Source organism: Trachypithecus francoisi, unplaced genomic scaffold (genome assembly GCF_009764315.1).
Source record: "Trachypithecus francoisi isolate TF-2019V2 unplaced genomic scaffold, Tfra_2.0 Lachesis_group2, whole genome shotgun sequence".
In the NCBI taxonomy this organism is placed as follows: domain Eukaryota; kingdom Metazoa; phylum Chordata; class Mammalia; order Primates; family Cercopithecidae; genus Trachypithecus; species Trachypithecus francoisi.
The window spans coordinates 156,136,457-156,154,100 of NW_022681465.1; the positions used below are offsets into that span (position 1 = coordinate 156,136,457).

Genomic DNA, 17,644 nt, shown 5'->3' on the forward strand with positions numbered 1-17,644 from the left:
GAGTCTCGCTCTGTCACCCAGGCTGAAGTGCTGTGGCGCGATCTCGGCTCACTGCAAGCTCCGCCTCCAGGGTTCATGCCATTCTCCTGCCTCAGCCTCCAGAGTATAGCTGGGACTACCGGCCCCTGCCACCAGGACCGGCTAATTTTTTGTATTTTTAGTAGAGATGGGGTTTCACCATGTTAGCCAGGATGGTCTCAATCTCCTGACCTCGTGATCCGCCCACCTCGGCCTCCCAAAGTGCCGGGATTACAAGCGTGAGCCACGTGCCCGGCCAATGCTTTCTTATCACTTAAAATTTTTCTTCACAGTATCATCCTTCTGCCATCAACAATGTAAGTATGAAGAATGTTCTGACATTGCTCCAGGACCGTCTTTCAAGCCACTGACAACCATCCTGCAAATTTTGATACTGGTGCCTGTTTGGTGCTCCTAGAGCACGTAAATGAAGATGTGAAAACAACAACTAAGAAAATATTTTAAGTGGCAATTACTCAACATGAGAAGTTAAAACAATGTCCACACTGAGACTGAAATGACAGCAACAGAAACAGCAAGTCAGAGCTATGCCTGTACAATGACAACTAGATCAAAACTGCCACCTGGCCAAAAGCAATACTCAGACGCCATTAACTGTATGACAGTTACTGTTATGTTATGAGGTGAAAAACAAAAGTACATCTTAGAAGAAATACGGTAGCTTTTTCTTTTTTCCTCTCTCAAAGTCCTTTCTGATGTTCCCCATCACTTGCCACCAGTATCTGTCATTCAACCCCCTTCCTTTGTTCTCATTCTTTTAACTCTTTTTTTTCTTTTCTCTTTCTGTATTTCTCATAGCTTTTCCTATATTCCTCAGTGTTGCTTTTGGAGAAACTTGACAAATTACCTAAAGAAAATGAACTTTCCTTCTGTCTCAAAAAGAACCTAATTAGCATAGAATACATGACTTGTATCCTTGGCACTCTCAGGTGCTCCGGGGCTTGCTTACTTCTGAGTTCTCTAGTAAGTCAAGGGAAGATGCATTTGACAGTCCACATAGGTGAAATAATGCCCTAGACAATCTGGCTTTTGAGCAGATTCTATTTGCACCTCTGTAATCCTCATCTTCAGTCACCTAACATACCTATCCTAAAGTACACCAGTGGGAATAATATATATTAATATATACCAATATAGTAAGATATATTAATATATATCTAAAGATATAGAGATAATATATTTAGTTACTAAGAAAACCAAAAAGTCAATAGGCCTCAAAGAACTTAAATCATCAAGCTATTTTCTTTTGCAATAAACCTCCATAGAAACCTATTAGTAAACCAGTTGTTTATAAATGTTAGTCTTATTTCAATAACATAATCAGGGAGAGAAGACAAATTCTGCTTTCTCTTTTTTGCTCTTACTAGGGCCGTATTAAACCAAACTTTCAGAATGTTAAGTGTCAAACAGCCTTTTCTTTAAAAGCCAAGCCTTGTTACAATAATTCAGAATGGGCTAACCATGAGCATCATAAAAGAAAAACACAAACTAAACTCAACAGTGTCCATGAAACCTTTCAGGGAAAGTTCTACTTCTAGCTGGAAAACCAGAGAATCCCCCAAAATCTAAATCTAAAATCCCATTAGGAAACCCACAGGACAATTTGTGTTAGGTGAGACAGTCAATTTTCATCAAAACTGCCGTATGAATGAATGGAATTAAATCTGAGTGATCAAACACTTTCAGACTCAGATAATGAATCCATTATCTGCTATTATCTTGGCCTTTCATAGTATACCTCTGGTTTATGAGGTATTTAGAGTACATACATGGAACAGAAAGAACAGTATAACTGGAAAGCGGAAGAAGAGAAAAGCTCAAGGAAAAAAGGAATAAATACGTAGATTTTGAGGATCATATGAATTGGAGAGATGAACTCTGATATTAGACAGAGGAGATATTTGATTTACTCAAAATTTATTGGGTGCCCACTAGTGTATGTCAGGAATACTCCATGCTAGGAACTCAGGCTTAAAAGACACTACCCGTAATCTCTGTAAGATCTTAGAGAGTAATAGAAAAAAGAACAGGTGCTATCAAGAATTTCATATGCCATTTAACCTATCACTTAGTTTTATCCTAGATTTATTTCCATATGATAGCCAACAGAAATAGGGCATTAAAATTGAGTTTAAAAAAATGTACACCAAGCACAGAGAACCAATAATTGAACAGACAGGAATGTATGCTACTTCTTACACTAGGAACTGGAGGGACTTAACAGCTATGAACCCATTATCTGCTATTATCTTGGCCTTTCATAGTATACCTTTGGTTTATGAAGACTTGACTTGATAATACCCTTTTATTGATGCATTTTGTCATTTCTTAGAGAAATGACCTCAAAGCTAGAAAGAAAACCAAGGTAATAATATTTAGAAATTCCTGTGTATGTGAGGTTCCCTGATTCTTCTGAAAAACTGCAATCGCTGATTGAACAACACAGAATGTCACTAGTAAATCAAAAGAGATGCAGTGGTACCTCAGCCATAAATGAAAACCTTATAAAATTATGGTATCTCATGAATTATAAATGAACCTATCACATTACAAAACACACACACACCTCACCCCTCTTTCAGCTCAAGCATCCCTTCTTCAGGGAAGTCTTCCCAAACCATCCTGGCAAGAAGTCCCCCTCTTATATGCTTACTGCATCACATACTCCTACTTTGTAGCACTTACCACACCTATGTTTTTACATTTACCTTTCCAGTCTGTCCCCACAAGAATGTAAATTTCACAAGAACAGCTGTATCTGTTTTCACTCATCATTGTAAGCCTAGTGATACATATGCTCAATAAATATTTGTCTAATGAAAGAAAGGGGATGTGATATTAGCTCTGGTGGTGGGGTTAGGTGTACTTTTCACTTTCTGCTTCATCCAATTCTACATTTTTTAAAGTAAACCTTATTTCTTGTAGAGTCAGAGGAAAAACAGGTTTCAAAACTAAAGTGCAGCTATACCTCAGCCATATTATGAACTCTTACTAAAGAGAGGATTCACATTATCACGAGTCATTCATGCTTCAAAACAATTCACTCTAATATACTTGGGGTTATACAAATTTGGAGGTTGAAACTAAGAAAAATCAAATCAGAAACTAGGTACAAATACTTCCGTAACTATAGGACTCTAGGTAAATCAACAGAAATACAGAAACAATTATCATAAAGTACACCTACTTCTTTAAGTACATGTGCATTAACTGACTCAGCAGCTATAATAGCCATGAATCATTAAACACTTATTGAGCACCTACTATCTAGCAGACACTGTAGGACATGCGGGGGTTTATCAGGACCGGGCAGGGGTGAAGGAATAAATAAATGAGAAGGCCTTTTTCTAAGTCCCATACAAAGATACTATGTGAGTGAACAGTGGGAATAGCAAAAATGCAAACAGGACAGAATCTCCCTTCACAGAATAACGTAGCACGACAGATATCAAACTATATCCCTATATGTAAGCACAATGAGATACACTCAAGTTATTACAGAAACACAGAGAGACAAAGGAAGGGCATGTAATCCAGGTATCTAGCACTTTTCACAGTGTGTCCTCTTACTACAAATGAGTTGTTGCTCCTCAAAACAATGAAATAAAACTCCAGAAGCATTATTCCCGCTCCCAATAAATATTAGTAAGAATTCATTCTTCAAAAGCATTTATCTTCCTATACTGGAATGTCTTTTGAACCTCAGATATTACAAATGCCATTTTCTGCTTATACCACTTTTCTTAATCCCTGGCCACTAATATTTAGCTCTATCATTATTTAAGTCTCAGCTTTAGGTCTCATCCCAGATACCTTCCCTGATCACCCTGTAATCCTATATAAAGTAGATTTTCCCTAATCTCTAATCCAATACTATGTTCATTTTATCACAGTATTAACTGATTCACAATAATTTGTTCATTTACTTTATTTCTGTCTCTCACACTAGAATATAATCTTTAAAAAACAGTACCGCATACATTACAATAACTTGTTAAATTCATTCAAGTCATTCATCCAAAAGAGTATTTATTAAGGTAGCATTTTAGGAGCTGGGAATATAGAAGTTAATAAAAGGGACCAAAACACTTGTCCTCTTTTAGCTTATATTCCAGCAGGAGGAGGCCAACAAGATATACTAAACGGTATGTTTGTTAGGTGAAAAGTGCTATAGAGAAAATTTAAAACAGGGGAAGATGGGCAAGAAGTCCTGGAGGAAAGGTATAATTTTAAACAGGGTGGCTGGGCTGGGTCACACCAAGAAAGTGCCAGCTGAGTTGAAATTTTAAGGATATAAAAGAGTGAGCCAATAGGCATGTATCTGGGGGAAAACCACTACAGGTAAAGGCAACAGGCAATGCAAAGATCCTAAGGTAAGAGCATGTCTGGTATACTTAAGGAGTTAGAAGACCAGTATAGCCTGAGAATACAGTGTACAAGGGGGAAAAGGTAACGAGTGGGGTCAAAGAGGTACCAGAGAGCCAGAATGGCCATGCTGGATATAAAGGCTTTAGCTTTTACAATAGTCTAACGAAACTGAGGACTCAGTGGAGAGCTCTGAGAACAGACATGATAGTTCTCAACTTACATTATTAAAGAATTATCCTGGGCCGAGGTGGGCAGATTACCTGAGGTCAGGAGTTCAAGACCAGCCTGGCCAACATGGTGAAACTCCATCTCTACGAAAAATACAAAAATTAGCCAGGTGTGGTGGTATATGCCTGTAATCGCAGCTACTTGGGAGGCTGAGGAAGGAGAATTGCTTGAGCCCAGAGGAGGCAGAGGTTGCAGTGAGCCACTGCACTCTAGTCTGGCCGACAGAGTGAGACTTTGTCTCAAAAATAAATAAATAAATAACAGTTATCCTGGGCCAGGTGTGGTGGCTCACTAGCCTGTAATCCCAGTACTTTGGAAGGCCGAGGCAGGAAGATTACTTGAGCTCAGGGGTTTGAGCCTAGCCTGGGCAACATAGTAAAACTCCGTCTCTACAAAAAAAAAAAAAAAAAAAAATTAAAATACATTTAAAAATTAGTCAGGTGCCGTGGCACATGCCTGTGATCCCAGCTACTTGGGAGGCTGAGGTGGGAGGATCACTTGAGCCCAGGAGGTCAAGGTAGCAGTAAGCCAAGATCGCGCCACTGCACTGCAGCCTGGGTGACAGTGCAAGACTCTGTCTCAAAATAAACAAACAAATAAATCCTGGCTGGTATGCTGAGAATAAGCAGGAGGAGGGATGGACAGCAATGATAAAAGCAGAGAGACCAGTTCAGAGATGCAGTAATCTAGGGGAGGAGGGAAAGATGACGATGGCTTAGACCAAGGTGACAGCAGTGGGGTGGTGAGCAGCAGACATATGAAAGACAGTAAGCTTCCTGATGAAGGAGATCATGGGGTGTGTGAGAACAAAGGAGTTAACAATGATTCCAAGGTATCAGTCTGGACAATTGGAAGAATGGGGTTTGACATCAACTGATTTGGAAAATGCAGATAAGAAAGCTAAAGGAAGATTCAGGGTTAAGTTTTATACACATTAACCATACAATAAAATGCTGGTAAGCTTTACAAGGCTTCTATTTCAAATGAATTCATGTTAAATCAATAACCCAAAGGTCCCGTTCTTATCTCAGGTCATGGAAGTACTACATCCTGACCAACTTTCATAATAAACACCCACACAAACTGACTTCAATACCTTCCCCGAGACACACATACATCCAGACACACATACAGACATAAAGACACACACACACACACAGAGCTCATATCCAGATTTCTAAAGTAAATTCACAGAAACAACTCCTTCACTTTCTGCTCCAAGATCTCTATGACTGCTTCAATCTGAAATAAAAAGGCAAGCAAACCAATTCCCCAAATTTTCCTCAACACTATTGGCCAAAACAAAATCTCCTGAGCACATCATCCCATGAAAATAAATGCCCATATGGGTCGCAACCCGTCGCATTCTAATTCAAACCTGTATAAAAGAATCGGACATGGGTTTTTAAATAAACAAATTCCTTAGAACCAGCCCTCAAAATTCAGATTCACTAGGCTTGGCAGAGGGCCTTATCGCCCACATTTTTAACAAGAATCTCAGACCACGCAGCAGGCTTGAGAACCAAGGTGCTCAAGATCCCCTGCAATGGAAGAAAGACACTTGCATACATACAACCTAAGGGTAACTTTTGGGGGCAGGGAAGATGTGGGGGTAAAGCTTTAAAAATCTCTTACCCTTGTGGTTCTAATTATCAATAGTATTCACCAAGTGTCAGCAAGTAGACAACCACCACCATCGCTGTCAAACCATCCCTAGATCCAGGTATACAACTGTTATAAAACTTGTAAGCCACATTCACAACTGCACGCAGAGAGGAAAAGGAAACCAAAAGCATGTCTGCTCACAGCTCTTCTAGATTCAGAAATCCTATTCTTTACAGGAACATCTACAAGAAAGACAGGATACAATTACATGGGCGCCAAAATTATTTTCACAGAGAAACATTTAAATCACCACTTTCCTCAACTGTGGCTCCCGATTTCCAAAGACATCAGAAGTTCTCATAGCTGATTTCAAAGCCCTTCAGGAGCTGAACTCATGATTCCCAATACTTGTCACTGCATAATCTTCTTGCCTATTCTCTCTGTGCCCACAGAATTCTCTACTTTATTATCTCCCACAGCCAGACTTTTGTTTCCCAGTTTTTAACCATTCTTTAAGCTTCACCTGCTCCCCTAAGTCCCCTAATTAAACAGACCCTGATCTAAATGTATCACTCACCCTCACAGAGCCTGCAAGATTTCCTACATTGCTACCAGATGTGTTTGGGTATGCTTGTACAGGCGTGTAGGCACAGGAACAGACACAGAGCTGGTCAATCTTTGTAGTGATTTCCTTTAAATTATAAAACTATCAAGTGCAGATACCAAATCATGACTGTAAAACGTGTCTCTGGAGCACAAAGAGCTAACCTGTGTACACGACATATATTACAGTGCATTATGAAGATGTTCTCCAGATAGTTCATGTGCACCCAGAGTTCAAGTTCCCTGCTTGAAGAAAAGGGAATAAACATGGCTCTGGCTACCTTTTCAGCTCTAGTGTCACCATTCACTTAACTTACACTTTCAACTCCAAAGAATAAGAAATGGTCAATGAAGACAAGTGGGCAGAAGATGTGACTAAGAAGAATAGAAGAAGACTGGCTTTTAAATATTTTTGCAGAACTCCCTCTTCCTGGGAACACACAAACCAGAATAACTAGATCTCAAGTTATACAGCCTACCAGATAGGATCCTAGGCAGATCCTAACACATCATGAAAACAAAACTGAACAAAACAAAACTTGCCTTGAAAACACCAGCCATATTCTGAGATCATAGTTAAATTTGAAAAATGTAAGACTCCTCCCAAGACTCCAGTTGCTATGCTCAGAGAAAAGGGGGAATGGGACACTAGTTTTTAAATATTATTTTCAGTATAACAAAACAACATATATGGATATCGAAAGAAAAAAACCCTGCTAAAATCTTAACAGGTCAAGTCATTTTCAAACTTTATTATAGAGTACCAGCCTATAAATTACATATACGCTATAGGAAGAGATGAGGGGGGATCCCAAAAAATTCAAGAGCAAAACCTATTTACAAAATGTATGTTAATAACTAGCTTCCAAAAGTGAATTACAATTATAGTATTGCACATACAGAACTGACTTAATAAAGAACTCTTTCTGCAAAATATCATCTCAACCAAGTTAGGATACAGTAAAAAGAGAAAGAAAAGTCACTGAAAACACCACTTTACTAGAATTGGGCCAAAAACTTCCCCACCTAGCTGCCCAAGGCAAAAAAAAAAAAAAAAAAAAAATCAAAAGTAAATAAAGAGCCCAGTCAGGCACAGTGGCTCACATCTGTAATCCCAGCACTTTGGGAGGCCATGGCGGGCAGATCACTTGAGGTCAGAAGTTCGAGACCAGCCAGGCCAACATGGTGAAACCCCATCTCCACTAAAAATATAAAAAATTAGCTGGATGTGGTGGTGGGTGCCCATAATCCCAGCTACTCCGGAGGCTGAGGCAGGAGAATCGCTTGAACCCGGGAGGCAGGATTGCAGTGAGTCAAGATCACATTACTGAATCCCAGCCTGGGCTACAGAGAGAGACACTCTCAAATAAATAGCCCAGAACTAGCTGATAATTTATGAAAAACCTAAGAACTCTGTAATTACCCCATCTTTCCAAGTTGGAAAACAACAAAGGCTGTTAGAATATGAAGGTGGGCTATGAGATTAGTCTTAACAACAATCTAGTTTTTAACAATTCTTCCAAAAGAGTTCTAAATCTTGACTTCCCATTTAGTAAACGTACTTCTCAGATTTAGAGTTCTGGTTAGAGGTAAATAGTGTATGACAACACCAATGAACTGCAAATTCCGATGACTATTATTCTATCAACTTCAGAAGTGGAAAAAACAAAGTATGTTAGGAGTTCAAGACCAGCCTGGCCAACATGGTGAAACCCAGTCTCTACTAAAAATACAAAAATTAGCCGTGAGTGGTGGCGGGCACCTGTAATCCCAGCTACTTGGGAGGCTGAGGCAGGAAAATTGCTCCAACCCAGAAGGCAGAGGTTGTAGTGAGCCAAGATCGCGCCTCTGGACTCCAGCCTGGGTGACAGAGCAAGACTCCGTCGGGCAGGGGGAAGACACGGGTCAGCTTCCAGGGGTCCTTCATCATCTGTTTTGACGGGAAAGCACCCTATATTGCACCCCAGCTTCCTTGGGCCCTACCTTCCCAGGTATTCTTTTCTCTAGAATATCCAGACTGGTAGAGATAAGAATCATTCCTCAGACTACTGGTATCCCTTATAAAAGGGAATCTTACTCAATGACTTTGACCTTATGAGTAGACTGGCAAACCATAGCATATAAGCTGCTTGTAACACCTGAAGAAATAAACTATTTGCCTTCTTCTTTGTGTTTAGTGTACACAGAGAGAGACAGACAGATACAAGGAACACAGACCCTCTAGAAATAAAAATAGAGAAGACTGATAAACCAAGAGAATAGACACCTATATCATCAAGTGTACTCAAGTCAGCTCTGAAATTCACCCAGATGTGTGGCTCATTGCCTAGACCAACATATACATCTGGTAATAATAAACACTGATATGTCACAAACAAAAAGTTTCCTTAACTCTACAAAGTACTAGTAATATTAAAATTGACAAATACAAAGAATATATATGAAATAGATTTTTTTAGATGGTATTTCGATTTAAGTTACTGTATTAAGAAATGAAAAACTGGTATTTTACTGCCTAGTTTTCAAAACACTAAAATCTTTAATTTGACCAAGATACAAATCTGTTTTCAGTAGAGGGAGAAAACACACTGCCTCCGTTCAATGCAAAGGACACAAAAGATCATCATTGCAAATCATAATGTTTGGGTTCATGATGAAAACAGGAAACAGACAGGCTGCCCAGGTATAATTATGGTTGTAGTCTAATGTGCCTTCAGGTTCAGCCAAGAATTAAAACCCAGTGAAGAGGGTAAGCAGAATTTACTTGCCTCTACTTTGCTACAGAATGCAACTTTTAATAATACTCCCAGCAACATGTTACATAACCAACAGTAAACAACAATCTGATTCAAACCTCATTAGTAACAACATTCTGCCACTGTCTCCCACTGAAATTAATAGCTGACTTTGCCAGAGGGGAAAGAAATGCAACACATTATCAATCTACCCATTTCTGTGGCGCCTACCACAGTGAACCAGACACGCAGATAATACTACCAGATCTGTACAGAACCTACGAAAATATTTTATTCTTTTTTTCCAGTTTGCTGCTCTCTTCCTCCTTTTAACTAGACCATATCATGTGGATGCCTTTAAAACCTGAGAGAAAAGTCAGTTGAGAAGGTTAATCTAACTTTTCTTGCTTATTTCAGCTATGATCTGAAAGGAATGCACAAAATGATGAATGAGGTATTTTTAACAAAGGTACATGGGTAAATTAACAGCAGCAATGTAAAAAAGACTGAGGGAGCAGCAATGTGGAGAGGGAAGGAAAGGAAGATGTATAAGAACAATCATACAAATAATCATCAAAATTAAACTTTATAAATCTAAACACAATATCTACAACCTTTATGAAGATTAAGTTTTGTTAAATTGTCTCTTCTAACTTTTGTATTTTTACAATTTTCACCGTAGAGAAAAAAATATTAATAGTTACCAAAGGAATAAAAGATTAAAATAATTTGTTACACATCTGCAGATAGCTCCTTATGGAATTTGGAACACTAATTTCATAACGATATTTGGATCAATAAATGTGAAACTGTCACACTGAGTGTAGGTACTGCTTTCCCCACAACGGACACTACTGCATTGGCATCTAGCAGAAATTGTAAGTTATTTGTAATGTTACTAAACCTACTGGATTAAGGTTTTCAAACTTTTGTCTTTCAAATTAAAATTAAAAACTAATTCACTCTGGGCAATTCAGGTATTCTGCGGAAATTCAAGTACTCTAGTTTTAAATACGAATTTTAAAAAACGCAACCCAAGTATCCTTTCCTCTCAACTTCTGTAAGGCCAAGTCACAACCTCCACCTATCCAATCTTTGCTGCTAGATAAGAAGAACTCTTTTGGTAGTGCTAGGCAACAGGCATGATGTGACAAACCTAGACATCAAAACTTTTCCACAGAAAGATAAGGTAAACAAGATATACTTAGCACCACACCCATTTAAATGCACAAGCAGCCAAAATTGCTTCGTCCCCCCACAACACCACCCCCCAAAAGCTCCAGTTGGTCAGGAAACATTGTCTTTACAATCAAGATAAAGATCTGGCTCAGGGTGTTCAGCCATTCCTCACCTACAGGCTAGCCTAAGCTCCATTCTCCAATGCCATCACCACCAGAATCGGAACATTCTGTTAGGAAGCCGTCAAACGTCCAAATACCCCGACTATCCTCGCCCGAGTTCTGCAACCAAAAAATCTGTTTTGGCTACTGAGCATGCTCAGACTTAAGAAGGGCGCGCCACATGGGAGTTTTCAAAGCTTAGGCTCCAAACTCCACGTAGTAACAGCAGCTGAAAGGGGGAGAGGGGAAAAGGTGAGGGGAAGAGACTGGAATATTAATTTAAGCCCTGATATTAAAGTATAGGAACCGGCCAGCGGCTGAATATGATGACGGCAAAAAGACGCTGCTTTGGCATTCTCTTTGCAGCACAGAGTTTACATGAAGTAGAAGAAATCCTTGCAGTGGTGCAAACTGACATGGCAAGTGGCGGAAACCAGGTCTAACCACCAGCTGATTGCAGTAGCCGGTCACAACTGCCCAGAGTGTAATTCCCACCGATAAGCGCGGATCCTTATCTTTGAAACACAAAGCGACGGCAGCACGGATTTATCGAGCCATTGGACAACTCTGCAGTGCAGCAGCCCAGGCTGCCCGGCCGAGAACCGCAGTCCTATCAGGGGCGTGTATCGAGGGTGGTACATCAGACGAGTTAGGAAAGCAAACCGCTCCCCAGGACAGAGCGGGGTCAGGGGGTCCCCTCCAGGGCGTCCCAGACGCCTCCCTCCAAAGTCTGGGCGGTAACGGCGGGGCTGGGACAAGCGCCAGCCCCGGCCGCGCCTCAGGACGCCCCAGCCAGGCGGCGAGGCCTCCGCAGCCGCTGGGCCGCACCGTGTCCGCCAGGCGGGACCCCGGCAGGCCAGGACTCGGCCTACCTCCCGCCCGACAGGCCCCGGATCGTTTCCGTTCCGTCCGCAGCCGAACGCCCCCGCCTCCGCCCGAGTCCGCCGGGGAAGAGCCCGCAGCCCCTGGTTCCGCTCGCCCTCGCGTGCCGGGGACCCTCACTCACTCACGGGCCGGCTGGGCGCGCTCTCCCAACGCCGTCGCTGCGCTTCTCCTCACTGCAACTTTATTAGCAGCTCGGGCGCGGGACACGCGCACGGCGCCCGCTCGCCCAGGACCCGGATGAGGGAGGGAGGGAAAGGGAGCCCGGGAGGACGCCCGCTGGGATCGGCGCATGCGCGCCAGAGGACGACTGACCGCTGCGGGACCGAGGGAGGGATGTCTTGCCCGGGCGGCTGAAAGAAGCCTGCGCGCCTGGCTCCGCGCCGGCCAACGCCGACTTCCGATCAGCTGGAGGCCTTCGCGTCGATGGCCAGGCCTGGGAATGGGAGTCAGATAGCTCCCACCACCACCACAGTAGCCGCTAACCAAATCAGCATACATTGTAATAAATTAAGTAATTGTCCTTGATACAGACAACTGGAGATTTTCTGTCATATACAAAGTGTAAACAAAAACATCTTCAGATACTACTTAGCTACTTTTATTGATTTGTAATACAAATCTGAATGAAGAATCGTCTTTCTGTGCAAAGTAGCTTCAAAACATGTTTCTGAGCATCTTACAGCTTCTACTAGATGCAGCACTGAAACCCCTCCCACGGGGCAATCCTGGAACCCTTGAGGGCCTATGGAAATGGAGCGAGTGCCCACCCTGGAGTTCCAGGAGTGGGACTGTCCATACACTGGATTGCAACCCCAGTTATTCAAGACACATTCCCTCTCCACCTCCTTGTGAGGAGGGAGATCCCGTGGGGACCCAGCCCCTGGACAAGTGAGGCCACTGAGGTGCAGAGATGCCATCCATAGGCTTATATACACCACCCCATCTCCTGGATTCTCTTTTCTTAGTAATTGGAGCTCTTCTCAATGCTTTTTCCTCCAAATTTCCAAAACTGTCAGCATTTCCCAGAACATAATATTGGTACCACATAGCAAACCCGCTTTGAAGAGTGCTAGTAAGAAAAAGCTTTTGAATATTTTTGTTTTTATTTTAAAAGGTCAATACTGGCTCTCCAATGTTCTATTATAGGTTTTCTTTTTAAAATAAGTAAAAATCAAAATCGGAGTCATTTTGGAATCCTCTTTCACACCCTGATCCAATCCATCAGGAAATTCTACTAACTCTTTCTTCAAAATATATCCTAAATCTGACCATTTCTCACACCTCAATTGCCACCTCCATGGCCTGAGCCAGGGTCATCTCATCTGACACACAAATGCCTCAGCTGCTATTTTGCTCCAGGCTCTAGAAGTTTATTTCCATGGAGAAGAAACTAAATAAATGTTCCAGAAGTCTCTGCATTAGGGGTGGCCATCTCAAATGGTGACAGAGGCCTAGTAAAAGAGTAAAGGGGAAGAGGGGGAAGAGACCAGAGAACGAGTGTCTAGTTCCAGAGACCAAAGGGGTCACTGCTATTTCATTCCAGCCAACTGTTACCATAGGGAAATGTGGGAATAAGGGCCCAGTGTTGGCAGATATTCTGATTTTTCAAGCAAAGCTGGAAATTTAGATTTTTATGCGAAAATCTCAATTATATCTGTTTAGCAACTTCTTTCTATTTTTCTCTCTCTTTGCCTGTCTCCTTCCCGCCACCCCCCACCCCCTGCCCCCTTCCTCTCACTCTGTTAGACATTCTAGAGGCCAGCTACATGCAAGCCAAACAAAACAAATCCATGGTCCCGATTTAGCCTACTGGCCACCAGTTTGCAATTTCAGGTCTCCATCTTAAACTTCTTTACTACATCATAAACTTTGAGAAAGTAAAGTCTGTGTACTTTAACTCTTTGTCACACTCACTGATTATTTGTTGTTAATTCAGAAGTTTCCAGCCCTTGGAAGGCAAATATTTCTGGAGCCTGCATGGGTTTACAACTCCCAGAAGTGCATATAATCCTGCCTTGGAGGATACGGTTTTTTTTTTTTTTTTCCAGAACTGGTGTTTGCAGAGTGCTTTGTTGAACATTATAGGACGTAACAATTTGGTTTAAATATTTTGTATGGTAGAGATACTCCTCACTTCAAACAGCCAGTAAAATCCTTCCCAAAACAAATTATTTGCTGTTTTGCAGTCACTGTACATATGTCAGAAGAATTTGTGATTACAAGATTCCTTTTCATAATCACATATGTAATCTCATAGCCAACAGTTTTGCTTCCTAAGTTATGTGTCCACATACTGATCAAATCAACCAGAGACTCCAACCTCTCCAAATTGCTGTTTGAGCTCAGCTTAGGTCTAAAATTGGAAGAGATAACATAGAAGGGAGGACTGGAGATTTTAGTACCAAACCAGCAGCCTTCTGAAGGTCTAAGAAATTACCTAGACCTCAAAGGCTATAGAAAATCAGAGGGATCACTAAATATCTATATAGTCAAAAACATTATAAAATAGCAAATGAATAGGCATCCCAGAACCATAAGAATGAAGTAAGGAAGTCCCTGTTTTTGGCAATCAAATGGGATCTAAGAACAAATGCAGAACAGGATGATCTGAACAGATCGACATAGTCAGTGGGACATCAAAATAGACAAATTGCTTTTTTCGTTCAGCCATTCACCTGATCAAGAAGACCAGATAAAAGCAACTCCAAGACTCAATTTTACTTTACTTGTAGAGAAGCCCATTTCTGTACAATTTAGGCCTGTAATTCTCAACCAGGGGTGACTGCACCCCCAGGAGACATTTGGCAATGTTTGAAGATGTCCTTGGTTGTCACAACTAGGAGGGCGGTGCTACTAGCATCTAGGGAGTGGAGGCCAGAGACACTCCTGAACACCCTACAATGCACAGGACAGCCTCCTTCTACCAAAAATTAGTCAACCCAAAACGTCAGTTTTACTATGGTTAAGAAACCCTGATTTAAATCCCAAATAGTTTTTCTTGGGTTGGATTGATGTTTATGGAAGAAATGATCCTTTCTTTTGAATTTTTTCAATAATCTTTATATTATCAATTTGATGTAGAGAACTAGCCTAAATGTTTAGCCCATGACCTACTCCCACCTTGAGTTTTTCAGGTCTAAGAAGGAGGCAACTTTTGGGAAAGGTGAGACAATATATGGAAGATGAGGAACTGGAATAATTTACAAATATTTCCGTATTTTTTATTTTAAAATGTGTGGTAATTGAGGCAAATTGGTTTTGGTTTGAAAATCTTTAATAAATATGTTAATTTCATAATTTGCTCTAACTCAGAAAGCTTTGCCTATGTGACTACTGCATACCCTACTGGGAGAATTGGAAGAATGTGATGAAGTTAGGAGTCACCCACCATAGAAGCATGAGTAAATGACATCCCAGAGATGTGCAAAGGATCCTAGTAGCCACTTCAAAGACTTTTTCTCCCTTCCTCAGACAATCATGGCAAATGGACATCAGAGGAAGAAATGGCAAAGTTTGTGTGACTCCTCCAGCACAGTCCTCGGAAACAATAAAGCTTCCTTTCCAAATTCTGAGAATTCTGTGTTATTCTTTAATTGACAGACTGCCCACTGCACCCAATTCTTAATATTGGAAACAGTGCAGAAACCAGAACTCAACTGAGGAGTTCTGAGATGAGTGAGTTTCCAAGGAAATGATGTGCAGAGGCACACCCCACAGTCCAGAAAGAAAAAGTTCATCATGTTTGTCAGAAGAGCTTTCATGTCAGTCTTTAACAGAATGAGCCAAGCTTCCAGGCTGACCAGAAAATATGCAAAAGTAATTTTATCCAATATTTGAAAGGAGTTTTTTTCCAGTAAAATTTTGGTGTTCTGGTGTGAAACACTTCCCTTATAATCCACAGACCCTTTATTTTCATAACTCAGAAGTTGAGATCATAATGTATTGAAAAAAGAAAAAGTAAAAGAATTACAGCTGCCTCCACTCAAAGCACAGGAATCTGGCAGCCACAGACTCCTTGAAGCTTCAGGGATGGATATCAGAGAATCCGTGACCCCACCCCTGGGAATTAATGTGCACATTTTTGTGTATATACCTACATACAAATTTTCTGCAGAAAAAACCTATAGCTTTCATCAGATTCTCGAAGGTTTCTTGACCTCCACATGTTTGCAGATGCTTATTAAGACGGTGGTTACTTTACACGTGGTATAAGTTTAATGTGTCCATTTTAAGGTATCTTTTCTTCTCTTTTTCAGAGCAACGTAATTAGGAGACTCCTCTCTAGGGAAGGCAGCTTAATGTAGAGTGTAGAAACCTGGTTTGTCTGTCTCCAGCCATCTGCCACATTAAAGAAGGCCTCCTATGGCTGGAATCCAAGACACAAAATTAAAAGGGTTGCTTGCACCCAGAGTCATAAAACAAAGAGGCTTTCTGAAGCAGGCCTTGGAGCGAACACTCATTTCTTCCTGACTTAAACAGCATCTGTTTCTCCTGATGGCGAACACCCCCCAAGTTAACTCGAATAACCTCCGGGGTTCTACCTTCTCAGTTTTCATCTCAGAGACATAGTCTCAGATGAGCCAAACCACATGTGTACCCCACCACAAATCCAGAGCAGCAGGTGACAATCTGAAAGTGTTATGGAATCGAGGAGAGGGGAAAGAGATGAAAATTTCATGTTCTCTAGGAAGCTCTTTAACTACATGAAGTCTTAATCATGAGAACTCTGATGCCAGACTTCTTCGTTTGAACACTATCTCACTACCTGTTTGACTATGCACAAGTTTCTTAATCCAATGTCTGCCTCAGGTTCCTCATCTGTAAAATGGGTATAACTGTAGTATCAACTTAACAGAATTATGAGGATTACATGCATACAGACCTGCAAAGTTCTTAGAACAGTTTCTGACACATAGTAAGTGCTATACAGGTGTTTATTTTAAAAAAACACATGTATTCTCCTGATATGCCAGCAATTTCTAAGAATGAACTGGCAAATCTATTTGTCACGTAAAATGTGTATTCATTTTACAGTACAATAAACTCTCTTCTCTTCATACTCCAATAGGTAATCTTATTCACTCCCAGGCCTCTAGTACCATCTGTTACAGATAATTCCCAAATTTCTGGTTCCACCTTGAACGTGGCTAATGAATGCCAGACCCGTAAGTTCAACTACCCTCTTAAAATCTCTACCAGACTGCAGTACTTTGGATTTTGTCTGCCCTGATACCTCCCAATCCTCTTTTTCCTGCTTCCTTTGTGATATCATTTCCTTACTATATTAACTACAGTACAAGATACCTTACCCCAGAGATGGGCACATGACCCAGGAGGGTTATCATAGTGCCCCAGCTACCCAGGTCAGTGTGATTGGTTGATAAATGGACATATGACATAAGCAAAATAACAGCATCATCTTTTAAACTGATATATGGATGTTGAGAGAGAAAAGTCCTTCTTTTTACTATCATTGCTAAGCTAAGGGTGACTCTGAGGCTGCCTGGAGCTATCTCACCACCACATGGAGGCAGTTTGCTTGAAAATGAAGCCAAAAGAGAGAAACAGATCAAAGAAACAGAAGCTAAGTCAAATCCTTGACAAAAATTTTTGAGTCCCTGGATCCAGCTGTACCTGAAGCTCTGAAGATCCTCCTTAGACTTCCCAATTACATTCACCAGTATATTCTGCTTTTGCTTAAGCCAGTTACATTTCTACCACTTGTGATTCCTGTCATCAGCAGTCTCACTGGATTTATCAGGTGAAAATTTGAACTCCTAATTTTTATCCTCTCTCCCCAACCTGTTCCTGCTCCAGTCTTCCCCATACCAATAAATGGCA

The 17,644-nt window shown here is 41.1% G+C and overlaps 1 protein-coding gene across 6 annotated transcripts in view; it reads right to left on the bottom strand.

The window, feature by feature from the left end:
- SMAD5 (SMAD family member 5) overlaps positions 1-12,070 on the bottom strand; it is a 50,131-nt gene extending 38,061 nt beyond the window's left edge. The window contains exons 1-2 of one of the 6 annotated variants that reach the window (XM_033181147.1): positions 11,929-12,054; positions 6,271-6,482 (exon numbers count right to left, since the gene is read on the bottom strand). The gene's annotated coding sequence lies outside the window, so the exon portion shown is untranslated. The other 5 variants (XM_033181146.1, XM_033181144.1, XM_033181145.1 and 2 more) reach the window with 5 other exon arrangements.
- Between the last annotated feature and the right edge of the window lie 5,574 nt (positions 12,071-17,644).